Source organism: Dromiciops gliroides, chromosome X, assembly GCF_019393635.1.
Source record: "Dromiciops gliroides isolate mDroGli1 chromosome X, mDroGli1.pri, whole genome shotgun sequence".
NCBI lineage: Eukaryota > Metazoa > Chordata > Mammalia > Microbiotheria > Microbiotheriidae > Dromiciops > Dromiciops gliroides.
The window spans coordinates 47,335,671-47,343,379 of NC_057867.1; positions in this window are offsets into that span (position 1 = coordinate 47,335,671).

The following is a 7,709-nucleotide window of genomic DNA, read 5'->3' on the forward strand; positions in this document are numbered from 1 at the left end:
CCCAGACAGAAGGCAATCTGATATAGGTTATTATTTATGTACAATCACATTAAACATATTTCTGCATTAGTCATGTTGTGAAAGAAGAATCAGAACAAAAGGGAAAAACCTCAAAAAAGAAAAAACAAAAACAAAAGTAGAAACAGTGTGGTTCAATCTGTATCCAGAATCCACAGCTCTTTTTTTCTGGATGCGGAGAGCATTTTCCATCCTGAGTTCTTTGGAATTGTCTTGGATCACTGTATTGCTGAGAAGAATGAAGTCTATCACAGTTATCACTGTGACTTGTTTTTGAAAAGCCTGCAACAACTCCCAGGAACACTCACAATGCTGTGCCCTTCTTGCCACCTGTGTCTCTTTACTCTATTCCTGATTGTGGCACAGTGGGAAAGGGGATCCTGGAGAGAGGAACTGTAGAATGGGTCCCACCAAGAATATATGCTTAGGGGCAGCTAGGTGGTATAGTGGATGGAACACCAGCCCTGGATTCAGGAGGACCTGAGTTCAAGTCTGACCTCAAACACTTAACACTTGCTGGCTGTGTGACCCTGGGCAAGTCACTTAACCCCAATTGCCTCACCAAAAAAAAAAAAAAAAAAGAATACGTGCTTAGTGGTCACAGGCCCTGAGATGATTCCCCGGAGCTTGGCTTGAACTGAGGCCCAAAGAAGGAGGACATTCAGTAGGGCACAGTGATGAGGGTATAACCAGCTGAGAGAAGCAGCAAAGAGGAAGGGGGCTACCACAAGTCACTGGTGGCGGGGGCAGCTAGGTGGCACAGTGATTAAAGCACTGGCCCTGGATTCAGGAGGACCTGAGTTCACATCCGGCCTCAGACACTTGACACTTACTAGCTGTGTGACCCTGGGCAAGTCACTTAACCCTCATTGCCCCACAATAAATAAATAAGTAAATAAATGAATAAATAAATGAATAAAAGTCACTTGTGGTACACTCTATTCCAGACCTGTTCTCTTTCAGATAGGAATGTTACCTCTTGGGTCATGCTGCCCCCAGAGAAGATGCCACAAGATAACTGATGTTCTTAGAGAAAGGTCAGCACTGTATCCTGAGGAATGGGGCCAGAGCCATTGGTCCTAGCCTGGTCACTAACATATTAGCTGGGACTGAAGATGACAACAACATTAAGTGAAGCTGAGCTCAGCTCTGCCCATCTTTCCCTCATTAGTATCTTACTGGCTTAAAAAAGAGAAAAGCTTAAGATGAAGAAATGAAAAGTAGCTCTCAAGCCCAGCCATCTCAGATAGGATGTGCTGGGCCTGCAAGTCCTATGGGACAACAGAGTGGATGTGAATGAGAGAGCAGAACTGGGAGCAACCTGCTGTTGTTCAGTCAGACTGGGTCCTGGCATGTGCACCTAGAGATGTGGGAGTCAGGGGAAGAGAGGGAGAGACAGACAGGAAGGGGGGAAGAGGGAAAGAGAGGAGGGAGAAGTGAGGGGAGCAGGGGGAGAGGAGGGAAGACAGAAGGGAGAGTGAAAGGAGGAAGGAGAGAAGGAAAGAGGGGAGATAGAGAAAGGGAAAGAGGAGAGGGAAAGGAAGGGGGAGACAGAGGGAGAGAAACAGTCTGAGGGAAAGTGACAGGGAGCAAGGAAGAGATAGCAAAATGGAAGACAGAAGGAGAGGAGGGAGAGGGAGGTGGAGGAAGGCATCTGGGAAAGAGAGAGGAAGAGATGGGAAGGGAGAGAGAGAAGGAGGAGAAGGGGCAAGAGACAGAGGGAGAAAGAGTGAGGGGGAGAGAGAGACCGCAGGGGGAACGTTTGAAGGGGAGGGAGAAAAGGAAAAAGAGAAGGGAGACAGGGAGGTGATGGGCAGGGAGAGAGGGGAGAGGAAGGAAAGGAGGAGAGAAGAGAGAAGTGAAGGGGAGAAGGGAGAGGGAGACAGTGAAAGAGACAGTGTGAGAGGGGGTAGGAGAGAAGTGGAGAAGCAGAGGAGAGTGAGCGAGAAAAAGAGGGGGTGAGAGAGAGAGAGGGAGAAGTGAAAGGGAGGAAGCAAGAAGGGAGTGGGTCGGAGAATGGGCTAGCAGATGAGTGCACTGCTCTTAGATCTGAGTGATCTGAGAGGACTCTCTTTGCAGAGAGGTGGGGGTGGGGATGGGGCAGGAGGATCATTAAGGTCCCCGGCAGCCTTCAAATTCCCAAGATGTGCATGTTGAAGGGAGAGTTCTCGAATCTCAAGCCCAGAATTGGCAAACAGGGCCCTGGCTTCCAAGAAAAGAAAAGGCCCGTGTCTAACATGGACAGCAGAGCCAGCCCAAGGTTGATCAGTGGTGGCAGGTGGAACTGTTTTTCTCCAAGGGCCTCTTTGTAACCACACTGCCCCCCCCCCCAGCAACCTGCCGACTTCTGCAGCTATTTGGAACAATGCCCTCACAGGCTTGCCCCCCAAGAAGGCGCCCAAGAGTTTGCCCATGACTAGTTTAGGGGCAAGGAGGATGTGAGAGGAAACTTGCATGACTAATTCAGATTCTAAATGCTAATTACCTTGGTGCTTTAAGTGGCGAACAATTTGACAAGTACAAGTGCAGAAAATTTTCCAAGAATCTGCTAAGAGACTCAACCCCATTAGGGAGGCTGAGCTGAACTGAATTCTCCCCAGCAATATACAAATCAAGTATGCACTGCAATACACAACATTATCAGCCAATCAAAACCCCCTCCAGCCATTTCCGGAGCCTTTATGGAGAAGGTGGTCAATTACCTGCAATTCTTGACAAACCACACCTTTCAAAAGGGGAAGAAAAGACAACTGGATGTTTTAAGATGTGGTTTTTTCTCAGCCTAGACAATCTGAACCCCCCCCCCCAGATCTGGAGGTAGGCTGAGTGGGGTGGGAGGACAACAATGATGTAAGTTTGGGGACCAGGGGGATCGATGAGATAGGGAGGGTGGGAGACCAAAATAAGCATATGAGGAAATAGTCTCCCCCCTCCCCCCCCCCAAGCCCTTGCTACTCTAGGGTCATTATATTCTAGCTAATTCTCCAAGCAGCCACTGGGGCTCCAACCATCCTCAAGCTTCCAAAGCCTTGAGGAGACAGCCATAACCTCAGAGACCACCCAGACCAATCCCTTCATTTTACAGAGGGGCTGAGTGACTTGCCCAAACGCCATCCAGGCAGGAAGTGGCTGAGCTGGGATTCTACCCCAAATTCTTTAACCAGCAAGTACAAAATGAGCAATTTCTGGCCTGTCTCAGCTCCAATCCTAGGAAAAATCCTTCAAAGATCCTTAAGAGTAGGCTAGGTGTCTTCTCTGGACTATGAAATGAGTAAACTCTTGGGAGTTCAATCAGTTGCCCATGGACTCCTGTGAGCATATATAGTAATCCTCCATTTTGGAAAATGATGTTGGTGATCTCCACCTGATTTTTTTTTAAGTGAGGCAATTGGGGTTAAGTGACTTGCCCAGGGTCACACAGCTAGTAAGTGTTAAGTGTCTGAGGCCGGATTTGAACCCAGGTCCGGTGCTCTATCCGCTACGCCACCTAGCTGCCCCTCTCCACCTGATTTTAAAGACCACTGGGAAGCCACCAGGCTATTTCTTCCTGGGTATATACAGGCACACAAGGGGGAGGTGGGAGGGAAGAGGGAGAATATGTGTGTGTATGTGACTGTTGCTGCTAGCTCTAAAAGGACAGCCCTCAAGAGCACTTTTGGGGGGACTAGACCAAGCTAAGGGACTTTCTCCCTATATGACCTCACCAACAAATAGCTGGGCAAGCCACAGGGCCTCTACCCTCTATCATGTGACCCAAGCCTCAAGGGAAAGTAGTTTCAGTATCACACACACACATACACACGTGTGTGTATATATGTATGTATATATATACATATTTACACACACACACACACATATGTATGTTGTGACTTCTGCATAACATTTTATCCCAAAAAAAGATCACTCTGATAAACATAAAATCAGAACGTGATTTTTAAAATCTAGGAGTCAAATATTTTCTTATGGGGACATATCTGCCATTTTCCAAAGTCAGCCAAAGGGAAAGTGAATCAATCACCTGAAATAAGCATCCAGAGCCAACTTTTCAGGAAATCCCAGTAATATTAGCCTGGAATCATGGGTGTGTCACTTCTGTCATCCAGGGTTCCAGAAACACTTTCTGGCCTTGTTGAGGCTCCACAAGATAAATATGTGAGAGAGACATGTGTCTTTCCTTCCTAGTTTGACTCCTGGAGCCCCTTTCTGGGTCAGTCTTTAGCATGAGTCCTGAAAATGGCTTTGTCCTCTTAGGGCAAGTGACATATCAGAGGGGGTGACCTAATCCTTGGTGACAGTCAGTTACTAAAACACAGATCACTCCCCAAAGTACTAAAAATCATAGGTTACACAAAAGGAGAGAGTCAAGGGACTGCCTCTGGTGTACGAGAGATGGTATAAATGGTATCATCCAGGAAATGTCTGAGCAGAAAAAGAAGTAGGTTGGCCATGTAGCAAGAGCCAGGGAGAAGAGCTGTCCAGTCTCATGCTCACATGGTGAAAGGTCTTGAGGAAGGTCAATCACACCTTGCCTATAGGGATTAATGGGAAGGAACAGATGAGGAGGTGTGAATGAGTCATGATTTTATGGATTGGTGGATGAGCTCAAAAATCCACCCAAGGGGCAGCTAGGTGGCGCAGTGGATAAAGCACTGGCCCTGGATTCAGGAGGATCTGAGTTCAAATCCAACCTCAGACACTTGTGTGACCCTGGGCAAGTCACTTAACCCTCATTGCCCTGCTCCCCCGCCAAAAAAATCTATCCAAGCCCCCAAGTACCAGAAGGGGGAAAAAATCATGGAATCTCAGGGCAGAAAAGAATTCTGAGGCCATTTTATCCCATCATCCTGAAGACAAGTATCTCTTAGGACACATGATGTGGCCTTTCCTGGGAGACCTACAGTGTGGCCTCCCTTCTGTCAACTTTGGGACAATTCTCACTATTAGAAAGCTTTTCTTGCCCTCAAGCCTAAATCAGCCTCTGCCACTTACTTCCACTCAATGCACCCAGTTCTGCCCTCCAGGGACAAAGGAACAAGCCTCATCCTTTTCATTTCTGTCTGTGGCACCACCCAGCAGTTCCCACATACAAAATCAGAGTCCTCTCATCTCTTCCTTTCGCCTCACACGTCCGAGCCAAGTAGTTCCAAAGTCCCACTGATTAGACTTCCCTAACATCTCTGGCCACCCTTCTTCCCACAGTCACTACCACCGTCCCAGGACAAGAACTTCTAAGATGGTCCCTGCCCTCAAGTTCACAATCAAGTTGAGGAAACAAGAATAACACCAATAAAACAGGATAATCATATAAATTACAAGCTCTCCATACAGCTAAGTGCCAAAGAAGAGTCTTGACAAGGGAGACGATTACCACCTTCATTCTGCACCTCTGCCATGTATTTTTCCCAACATCTCCTCCCACCCCCCACCCCCCAAGGCACCTAAGAATATACATTCTTTGCCCAAATTACCAAACACCTGTGTTCGTAAAACCTTCACAAAACCATTAGCATGAAGTTGAAAACATTTGTCAATCCCGTACACATAAATGGGAGTATGGGTCGGCATCATGCAATTATGGGCACAGACATCAAGACACAATAATAGAGCCCTACACATAATGGGCGCTAACTTACAAAGTAGGGAGTACAGGTATCGCCAGTGCTTCCGTGGGTGTGGGAACTCCCTCCACTGAGCAGATCCTAACTTGTCAGATCACAAGCCATCTATAACTTGGTGTCTGAAGAGAGCTGCCTGAGAAGCAGGGAAGTTAAGTAACAACAAAGTCCCAAAGGGTCAAAGCGGGGATTTGAACCCCAAACTTCCTAACTCAAAATCAGCACCATACCCACTACCCATTCAAGTACAACTAATTCTTTTTTAGATGAGGAAACCTGAGGACTCGAGAGGTGAAGGGACTTGCTTGTTGGTCACATGGCCAGTAAATAATGGAGTTGTAACTCTAGGGTTTTAGATTTACATACCCATGACAGAACAAATCTCCATAAGGGGACCTCAAATTTTGAGGGAGGAAACGGACTTTGATGATATTTGGGTGGAAGGGGAGAGAAGGGAGAGGCAACTAGTGAGCCTGATGAGGTGCCTGTATCTTTGACAATGGACAAATATCCACATGCCAGTGGTGATAACATACCAACAATGGAGGGATGTTAAATGAATTAAGCTAGGTGGATTATTCACTCCATTACTTCGAGGGTCTATCAGGGGGAACCTCAGGCCTATTCTTGGTCAACTGGGTCCTGCCTCCTTAGCACATTGAGGCCTTGGTGGACTTAATCCTGGGGTTGGGACCTGGTGATCTCCTATTCCCAACATTATCTAAGAAAGTATCATTTAATAGGAGTTGTTATTACCATAGAGGAAATCTTCCCAGGTAAGAAGTCTGCTACGTATCTCTTTTTGTTTTTTAATTTTGCAAGTGTGCCAGAAGCTGTCATTTATTTCACCATCACAATTCTAGATTGTCATGCGTTATCAGAAAATATAGAGAAAAAAGCACTATTAGCCACTTCTAGGCCTTAGAGCTTTTCTTGAAATAAGTTTCCACTTTTTGGGCTAAATTGCCTTATCATGTTTCTGATCAACTTTGATTAGTGAGTGGCTTCAAGGAAGGCCCTGAGTTGTGCCTTGGCCTTCTGGTCTAGATGAGTAAGTGCTGCTTTCAGTGTTGTTTTCTTTCAGGATTTCAATGTGGTTGCTTTCAAACTCCTGCTTTTTATTCCTTCTTAAAAAGTTCTTTGCTGGATTCTTTATACTGCATCATTATCTCAACAGTGAAACCAGCATCCTAAAAGTTCCCAAAATAAATCCTCCTAATACAACTTTCACAAGACCTCTTAACTTTAATTTTAAAGTGTCCAAGACCAGCCACAGCAGATGCCAATGAAGCAGAGTACCAAGTCTCAAGCCCTGAGCACATTTTGGCCATCTCAGAGCCCAAGAAGCTTAAAAGGGCAGGTTCCCCAGGCTTAGTATCAGTTGCCATCATGATGGGCCCAATGACTATTCTGGGTCACCAAGGAAAAAGGATAGAAGGGAACACAGTATGGCAGAAAGAAAACCTGGGTTCAAATCTCCCCTCTGATACTAAGACCTTGGGCAAGTCACTTCCTCTCCTTTGGGCCCCAGTTTCCTTATCTGTAAAATGAGAGGGGTTGGATTGGAGTTGCCTTACAGCTTCATATCAATGACACTACGATGAATAACAATGAAAGATGTGAGGGTGAGTGGACCAAAATACCTCTCACTCCATTCTTCACCAGCGTTGATCTGGCTGGAATCCCCTTCTCTCTTTGCTCCACATGCATCCTTCTCCAAGATGGGTAGGATGACCTTCCCTGATCGAGTACCTTCTTCAGCAGAAGAGAGTACCTCACAACCAGGAGCAACCAAACTCTGAAGCCTGAGGTTGGAAAGTGGAAAAGAACAAAACATTCAATCCCTCAGGACTCTACTTCATATGGGAAGATGGGCTAGGCAATGAAAAGCTAATGGATGACATTCAAACCCAAAGCAAAATGTTATTCATATGTTAAGGCCCATGTACAGAAAAAAAAAAACCCAACAACCCAGGTTATCTGAAAATTGGCCAGTCCCTACACAGAAATATTTTTTTTCAAGGTCAGAATGAAAGGGAGCAAATGAATAAAAACTTACTGGCTTCAAACAAAGCA